Source organism: Pteropus vampyrus, unplaced genomic scaffold (assembly GCF_000151845.1).
Source record: "Pteropus vampyrus isolate Shadow unplaced genomic scaffold, Pvam_2.0 Scaffold13, whole genome shotgun sequence".
NCBI classification, from domain to species: Eukaryota; Metazoa; Chordata; class Mammalia; order Chiroptera; family Pteropodidae; genus Pteropus; species Pteropus vampyrus.
Window position 1 is genome coordinate 5795082 of NW_011888794.1, and position 9439 is coordinate 5804520.

The following is a 9439-nucleotide window of genomic DNA, read 5'->3' on the forward strand; positions in this document are numbered from 1 at the left end:
AGCAAGAGTTAAGGACTAGTAAATGAGTTAACAGAGGAGGAGATGCTTCAGAAATTAATTACAACTTGCCTGAGCATTCTATATAATACTTGTCTTGATTGTTACTTGTGTGCAACTATATATGAAATGTCTAAGTTCCTCACTAAAATATAAGCTCCTAATCAGCTCACGTAAGCTTCTGACTAGGGCATGTCTCTTTTGCCCATTGAAAAGTTTTAAGTCCGTCCTTAACTCACCAAACTCCAACTAATTTAGTATCACCAAACTACCAAAGAATCCTGCAAGTCAAAATGTTTACATTACCATTCCAGCCTCTATTACAATGAACAAGAATTGAGGAGGCTAGGAAGAGAGGCTGTCATTCATGTAAGATGTGCCTGTAGATAAGCCTGTGCAGTAGGGACCCTCCCGTGAGCCATCAGAGAGACACTGATACTTAACACCCTGGTCTCATACTGAGTTCTCTAACCTGCCTTTCCCCCAAATTTCATTATCACAAATCCTTCAACCTTTACCTATTTAAGTAGCTTACTAGCTGATGATATTGTTGGTCACTTTCCATATAAGAAAGTAGAATTTAACCTCAGATTGTCTCTTTTTTAATGCAAGGTGACCACAAGATACACTGATTGATATTTTGCCCATTGGGAGAATTTCTTTCAATGGCCTTCAAGAACACTTCTGAGTCTGGCTCAGCAACTCCAAAGCAATTCTGATTTGTGTTAGCGTATTATACAGAGCTATTCATTATAAAGTTTTCCCCTCCTTGGTCCTCTGATATAGAGAACACTCTGTGTTATGTTGCAGAAGTAGGCCAATGGAACTTTGAATCATTTGCTTACAGAGCTTCCTTATGTCTTCCAAACATCAGAAACCCTATTTGGAATACACCACTTCTAATTGTAGTGTTGCTGACTACACACAACTCATGGCATGGAGGATCAGTTGGTATTTATTTCTTGATAAGGAGCTAGGCTCACAAGTCCATTTGGCAAACCCTGTGGATCAAGTGAGAAACTTAGAACCCTAGCTATATATTTAGGTCTTAATCCCTCATACTCTGTGAGCCCACACTAAAGAATCCTGCAAATCAAAATGTTTACATTACCATTCCATCCTCTGCTTGATATCAAGGAGCCTTACCCTCTTTGTTTTGAGGAATAAAGTACTGATTCTGAGTCTCTGCTACCCCAGAATCCCAATGCCTTCCTTGAAATCAGAAAGCCCATTTCAACAGCAGTATCACACATTATCAACACTGAAGCATTTTTCAAGTTACTGATGCTCTTCCTGCCAATGCATTTACTACTATCATTTCATAGGGGAAGCTTAGAGAATTATAGGAGACATATCTACTCCAAAATTTCTAGCTACCTTATAATTTGGATTCCAGATTCTGATTCAATACTGTTCAATTCATAGTTGCTTGAAGCATTATTTATTACTTCTGGTTCTCATGGTTTATGATTTTATACCTAAATCCTGAAGTTGACCACAGTAACTAAAGATGATATGTCAGAATATCTTTGTTATATTTACATTATTGAATCAGAATCTGCAAAATGTACCTGTATGGACAACTTTTCTGAAGTAAACTCATTTTCTTCCTCGTACCACTTCTTCGATCTTCCTCACCTCACCTATAAATGGCAATATAATTCAACAGTCTCTCAAACTGAAAACATCAGCATCCTTTATTTTTATATTACTTTCCATGTCATCAGTAAGATCTACTGACTCTACCTCCAAAAGTTATCCTAAATTCAATCATCTCTCTTCCACTTTTGCTTTTATGAAAATGGTATGCTCTGAACAGCAGCGCGAGATACCATTCGAAACTGTCAATCGGAGGGTGTTATTTTACTGCTCACGGCATTCAGTGATTCCCCACAGCTATAGCATAAAATCCAAATGTTTTCTCCCCCTTGCAGTCCATTTCAGGACACCGTCTTTTTATAAACTGTTTTTCAAACTTTCTAAGATTTTCCCTTTTTTTAGAGATTATTCATTCACACATGTTCCCCCATCTCTCTGCTCTTTTATATAATACAGGTCTCTGCTTAAATTTCACATCTACAGAAAGGTCTTTCCTGTCTACCCATCTAAAACATTACAGTGCTTCTTCCCCACTGTGTTCTTACATATGATCCTACTTTTTTTTCCTTAATATTAATAGCAACAAGGTATATTTATTTGGGCACTATTTATAGCTTACTGTGTTCTCCCAGTAGAATGTAACCCTATGAGGGCAGGTTCATTTGGGCCAACCTACTACTATATTCTCAGCAGCTGGACCAGTGATTGGAACATGGTAGGAGTTCAAGCAATATCCGTTCAGTAACTGAAAAAAAAAAGAGTAAATGATTAATTAATCTATTATGGTAAAGGGAAAACATAAAGTTTCTGAACTAAGGCAGTGAGAATTAGACTAACAAAGAGGGAACACCAAGTATGGTACAGAAAGAACTGATGACTCTGTAAATTATAACATACAATGACAGAGAGAAAGAGCCTTAAAAAATGTCTTACCATCAGTTTATTTTCTATTTTTTAATAAAATTTTACATATTAAAAAAAAAAAAAGTCTTACATTTCTTGTCTATATTTCCAGAAGGATAATGGTGGCCTTATTCTAGGAATGACAACACAGATTATAGATTACCAACTTCGATGTGTGAGATGAGATGGACGCTTTAAAGTTGAAGAAATAAAATAGTCAATTTGGCAAGAAAGAAATTACTCTCAGTAATTTATGGTTCAGGGAAAACTCTGAAAGTTAGTCATTAACAAAAAGTAGGGAAATATCTCACGTGTCCTTTTTATGTAAACAACAATATATGCAATATGTTCAGTGATGAAACCATATCAAAAGAATGAAATTATCAATAGAGGAATGGATGGAATATGAAAACAGATTTCAGAGAAGCAAAACTTAGCAGTATGGATTCATCACTGTCAGAAATAAGAAATAATTTGGGGAGAATATAAGAAATTTGGCCCCTTGATAGTGTTCTCTGCTGTGTGAGGTAGGAATAATTTACTAGGCGTCTTCAAATAGATGAAATATCTCTTGAGGGTATCCGCTTCTCTATTTTTTCATTCTGTGGTCATCAGACAATCTTTTGATCAATAATTAATTTTCTTATATAATTCAAATACCAGGAAGTGAGCTGCCCTAGCTCGAAATGTGATCACTGAAATAAATTAATATATTGGAAATCTGATTTATTTATCAATCTCTTGTGCATTAAGTTAGAGTCAACCCACTTTGGGCTTGAACAATCCAAATAGTTGGAAAATTCGGTTTCTGGACTTTTAAGCAAGGATAAATATTTAATTATGAATGTTATGAGGCAGACTGTGGAATGATCAGCATAGCAATTTAAGCTACCCGTACTTAACTGAACGTTTTCTTTCCTATTTCAACAAATTATCTGACTTCCCACATATTTCAACCATGTAGTAATTGAGGATATTAATTTTACTTAGAATAATTAATGATTTGTAGAGTATTGGGAGCTAAGATTCTGAAACTTTGATAATAGTTTAGTCATATAATCCAGGAACTTCTAATATCCAAGCGGATCTAATTTGGCAATACTGAATGACGAATTATAGCTCTTTTTATTTTCCCCCTTTTCTTTAGTTTTCCTCTGAAAATAAGTGCAAAGGTAAGTTGAATATAACATTAATATATGCCTAAATTTTTATGATAAGCCATTATGAACACTGGTTTAGAAATTTTGCCAAAATATTTTTTAATTTTGTCTATACCGTTATGATTTAAATGCCTATTATACATTGATAATTAAAATCGCTACTTTATCTTAAGTTCCTTAAAATTTATGTTCGATTTATTTTAAATAGTATATAGAAATTTATATAGAAATTAACCAAAATGTCTAGCATATAACACATAAAATAATGATTGAGTGTTGACGGCCTGAAAGTTTTGTGTGTTGAAATTTCTTTTGTTACCATCAACAGGACAACCTCAGCTAAGTTAAAAAACATTGAAAGGATAGGAATAAGTCAATAATTTAAAGAAAAAAAGATGGTAGAGTAAGGGCATACAAATAAGTGTAATGAGAGCAGCCCCACAAACCTCAAATACTTGAGAGCATATTACAAAATATGTTTAAACGGAGAAATATCATTAGTTTATTTTTCATCACCAGTGGTAACACATTGGAACATTTCATTTTTATTTACTTAACCCTATTTTTAACTTTTTGTTCTTCTGTTAACAACATATTTTAAATCCATTTATGTTTTCAATGAAATGCTCATAAAAAAACATGTTAAATATGCACCTCATATGTTCCCCTATTACAGGGTATTTGTGACTTTTAGCTTTGTGTGTTAGAAAATTAAATAAATTTTAAAAAGCAAATTACTATGCAATAGAATTCAGTAATGCAGCAATGATAAATGTAGCTTGCAGATAGGAGAAATCAATAGTTTAAAGGAGCCATTTATTAGCGTGTAGCAGAAGAAAAGTACTGCATTGGCAAAATAAAAACAATAACGTGCCATTTCCCAATGGATTATAAGCTAAAATATCAAAAGCAAAACCTCAATTATTGCTATTGTTTCTTAAGTGTACAGTTAACAAAGGTATATCCATCAAATAACAATAACTAAAAATTATACACATAAAATATTAACAGAAACCTAAAATTTTAATAGCAAAAAAAACCCCTATAAGAATTTCCAAGTCACATTACAATAAATATTATTTTTAAATGGTAGATTTTAAATAATATTTTACATCTGAAACTTGATTATTGAAAAAGACATTATAAATAGCCTACATATTGCTATATTAATAATTTATGTAAAAAAATTAAATGCAATATAGCATCATTGATATAGTTTGGCGCATATATATATAAAATGATATTCAGCATGTGGTTTATACTGGTGTCATTTCTGGTCTTTTTTATTTTCTCATTTTAGGTCATATTTTCATCCTTCTTTGCTTGCCTTCTCTGTTCCAAAAACTCTGCCACCTTGGTCTCCACAGACTCTTAATTTCACCTTCTCCACTTGGGGTGACCGGCAGGTTCTGCCTGGGTTCCCCTTGTCTGCACTACTGCCAGGAAAGCCTGGTTGGGCAGTTAGTGGGGACACTTTTAAGGTTTACCTTGTATATTTTTCCTTTCTCAGGACTCACTGTTTTGCACTCTCTATGTCCAATATCTGAATCTGAAACCATTGTTTTATATACATATTATACATATCATGAATATATTTATATGTATTTATATATATTTCTAGTTCTGTGTTGTTTCCTTGTTACTCCATTTTGATTTGAAGAGGAATTTTTCCAAATGAGTTTTTACATCATCTGGAAAACGGTTTTGTGAACAAGTACTTATGTATGCCTTCAACACTTCCATCTGCATTTCTCTTTATGGTTGCACTGATGTCAAGTAGAATTAACCTGGAGTGTCTCCGAGTGCCCTGTACCAGATCAAACACAGGTGAGATATTCTCTCTCCTCTCTCCTCTCGCCCCTCTCTCTCTTTCTCTCTCTCCCTCTCTCTATATGAATATTCCGCTTCCTCCCCCCTCCCCCCCACCATGCTTGCTGCATGGCCGACACAAGCCAGGAAGCCCACCTGGAAGTGTTCTGCTCTACAAGTCCGGCTGGGGTAGCTGTGGATTTAGAACTCCACCTGTCAGAAGCACGTCTTCCTGGCCATCTGCTTCTAAGTAAGCTCCCTGAACCTAGGATCCAGCAGGTGAGTCCGAGGGGCAGGGAGAGCGAGCTGTGGACGCGTCGCTCTGCCGGGAGGATTGTGAGCAGTGTAGGGACGATTGCAGCGCATCCTACACTTGCAAATCCAACTGGCATGGCTGGGACTGAGGCGGGGGAGGCCCTCAGCCCTGCAGGGGTCATCTGCCACCCTTTCTCCCACTCCTTCCCCACCCGGCTGAACTGTGTGAGAAGGTTTGGAGCAATTCCTTAAAGGCGAGCCCTGGGTACTGGAACAGTGGGTGGTGTCTCCCGAAGTGGTCTGCACCTGCTGAGGGCCACCCGGAGGAGGCTGTCACCCACCCTATCGCCCTCTCTGACCAGTTCTGGGAAATCGCCTATACTCTCACGGTCTTGGATTCCTTCAAGCCTTTCCTGAAAGCCCTTTCTTCTCTCCACACTCCTGTACTCCCACTAGCTACAGGCCAGGCTAGGCGCTGGCAGCCTCCTTCCTCATCACAGGCTGGCAGGGTGGGTGGGGTGGGGGCAGGGTGAGTGGTGGGCCATTAAGGCTCTAGGAGCTGGGGCCGGAGCCTCACACATTTGGTTCCAGGCCCCCTCAACTACTCTGTTTTGCTTTACCCTACCTGCGAGGCAGTCGGGACTGGGAGTGCCAAGGTGACCTGCTCCCTCCTGCCTTAAGGTTGGTGGGGTTATAATGTCAGACCCCAGGCCCTTCTCAGCCAGCACACACTGCACACCCACACCTTTCCATCAGCAGAGCTGATGGTGACAGCCCTGGATTCCAGTCACATCATAATGCCTCTAATAAAATAGCAGTTAACCTTACAAAAATCGTTTTAAATTTTTTAAAGATGAATTTTTAAAAAATTGGCAAACAAGTAAAGATGTATTCTAGCCAAGGAAGAACAAAAATGATTATGTTATCTTATTCAAAAGAAAGTGTTATATTTCACATTTTTAAAAACTGCAGAGGAAGGCTTAGAACCATCAGAAGGCACAGTGTTAAACATGATAAACTCAGAAGAAGCTGTCCCAACTGTCAATTGCATCAGGTTTATTTGTCAAGCGGTAATTTAATGTTAGCAAACTAGAACTAGTCCTCTACATATTGCTAATTTTAATTTTTCCACTTATTTATATATAATTATCAAGTATTCTTTAATTTGCAGTAACAGAAGAATTTCAGTCCCAGTAACTTCACATCTAGATTCGTGTTTATACTTAGAACACAGCAAATGACATAAATAATTCAAACAAACACTGTGGCCTAGACTATTTCATTATTATTGTTACTATATTATTCCTATTAAAGGGGATATAAATTACTCATGTTCAAGAAATCAGATCCAGTTGGAAACTAATTGGTATCAGGAGCAGAGTTGAAGTTCTGTAAACATACTGTACTTTATGTCAGAAGGCTCAGTACACAGGCCGTCTCAGAGAATATGGAGTAGAGCATAGGTTTTTCAAATATGAGTGTTCATAAGAATAACCAGAGCCAATTCCCAGGTTTCAGAGTTTTTCACATAATGAATCTAGGATGAAATCCAAGGACACACATTTTTTAAATTACTTCCCATGTGATGCTGAAGCAGTGGTCTGTGAATTACACTGTGAGGTAGTCTGGCCTGAAAATCAAGATGAACAAGTAAATGGGAATTTGGACTGGGACTGATTATAGTTATACAGAAGCAAATAGAAAGAGCACCTACCCAAATTCCGGGAAAAGGAAAGTTTCCTAGAAAAGTTAATTTTAAGAATGCTTAAGAGATGGTGAGGCAAAAAGATCAGGCTCTTTCTAAGAAATATCATAGTGACAGGCCTGGAGGTAAGAGCAAACATGACATACTTAAGAAATAGTAAATTATTAAATATGACTGGAGATTCATAAGCATTTCATGATTAGACACTAGGCAAAGAGATTGCTAACAGAGAGAGCAATGCATTACAAAGAAATCAACATATGCTAAACACCAAATCATTCACCAGTTATCTAATGAAGAGTATAAATTCCTTATATAAATCTTTTTAATTGTGACCATTTCCCTTAATAGATATGTGTACAGTAGTCCCACCCTTATCCATGTAGGATACGTTCCAAGACTCCCAGTGGATGCCTTAAACAGCAAATAGTACTGAACCCTATATATAATATGGGTTTTTTTCTATATATACATATCTATGATAAACTTTAACTTATACAGTAAGTAGGCACAGTAAGAGATTAAGAGCACTAACTAACAATAAAATAGAACAATTATAACAATAGTCTGTAATAAAAGTTATGTGAATGGTTTTGGAGCCATCATTAAAATTCCAATTATTGAGATCATAATAAGGGTTACTTGAAAACAGCACTTGCTATACCATGACAGTTGACCTGACAACCCAGACAGCTAAGTGACCAAGAGGCAGGTAGCATACACAGTGTGGAAAGCCTGGACAAAGGGATGAAGGGCATAAGATCACATCACACAACTAAGACTTGCACACAATTTAAAACTTACGAATTGAAGCTTATTTCTGAAATTTTCCATTTAATATTTTCTAACCGTAGTTAACCATAGGTAACTGAAACTGTCGAAGGCAAGACCACAAATATAGAGGGACTACTGTATATACTCTTATGACAATATTCTGTTTGCTATAATCTACAGTTATTTGAAACTTTTTATATGTATAGATAATTACATTTGTAATCTTCTAAGACCAAATTTATTTATTTTTCTGGCATTTTTCCGTGGGCCCCATAATATTTAAGGCTTTGAGAATAGTCTTCCAAAATATTTTCCAACAATTACAGAGATCATAATCTATGTAAATTTTTAAATTTTTCATTTAGTCAAGTAGAATTTACAACCTTTGTTATATAATACAGGTATTACTGAGAAATTTTAAAAAGCTTAACACCTATAACACCTATACAATATAGTATCATCTTCCATTCCTTCTCTATAGAAATGACATTTTTAATGCCTGCAGTTGTGCCTGGAAGCCATGGTTCATTAAATTCTGGATTCCATCTGGTTCTAGAGATAACTGTATTTCAGATAAGATAACAGGCTCCTCCCAATTTAGGCTTCCAGTTATCATTAAGTTACACTCCTCAATTAGTCTCATAGGAAGGACATAGTGTTGATTCTTCACTCCTGGCATGAATGAAAGTAAAGCACACCTTTATGCACATAGTACACGAGTTAACAGAAAACAAAAGACCTTCCTTCTGAGTAACGCTCTGCTGTAATTTGACACAGTATTCCTATTTTTATAGATAAACAGTCCACCATCCAGATCTCTAGCATTTCTGGCCACTGATTTTTAAAATATTAGATTTCATAGAGGTTTAAATAATCACTAGTTCTTTTTGGTAAGGGTCCATACCCTCTTCCAGCATGTTGATATATGTGGTGTTCTATGAACTTAACACGTTCAGTCCACCATGAAAGGTTTTATTTACTTCTTTACTGATGAATAGTCATGACTGGTTTTGGAAGAGGCTCCCACTAACGTACATACTTAAGTTAGCAAATCTGTTTCAACATGAGGACAGGGCTCCAGTATTTTACTTTTGGTGTGATGCAGAATTCCAAATTTTGTTCCTAAAGCTCCTGTTTTCCCTTTTGGAGTTAATGCTGATTAAACTGTCATACATATTTTTGTCATTGGAGTTAAAGGAATGTGTACAATTTGAAAGCAAAAGAAAGAAAGAAAGAA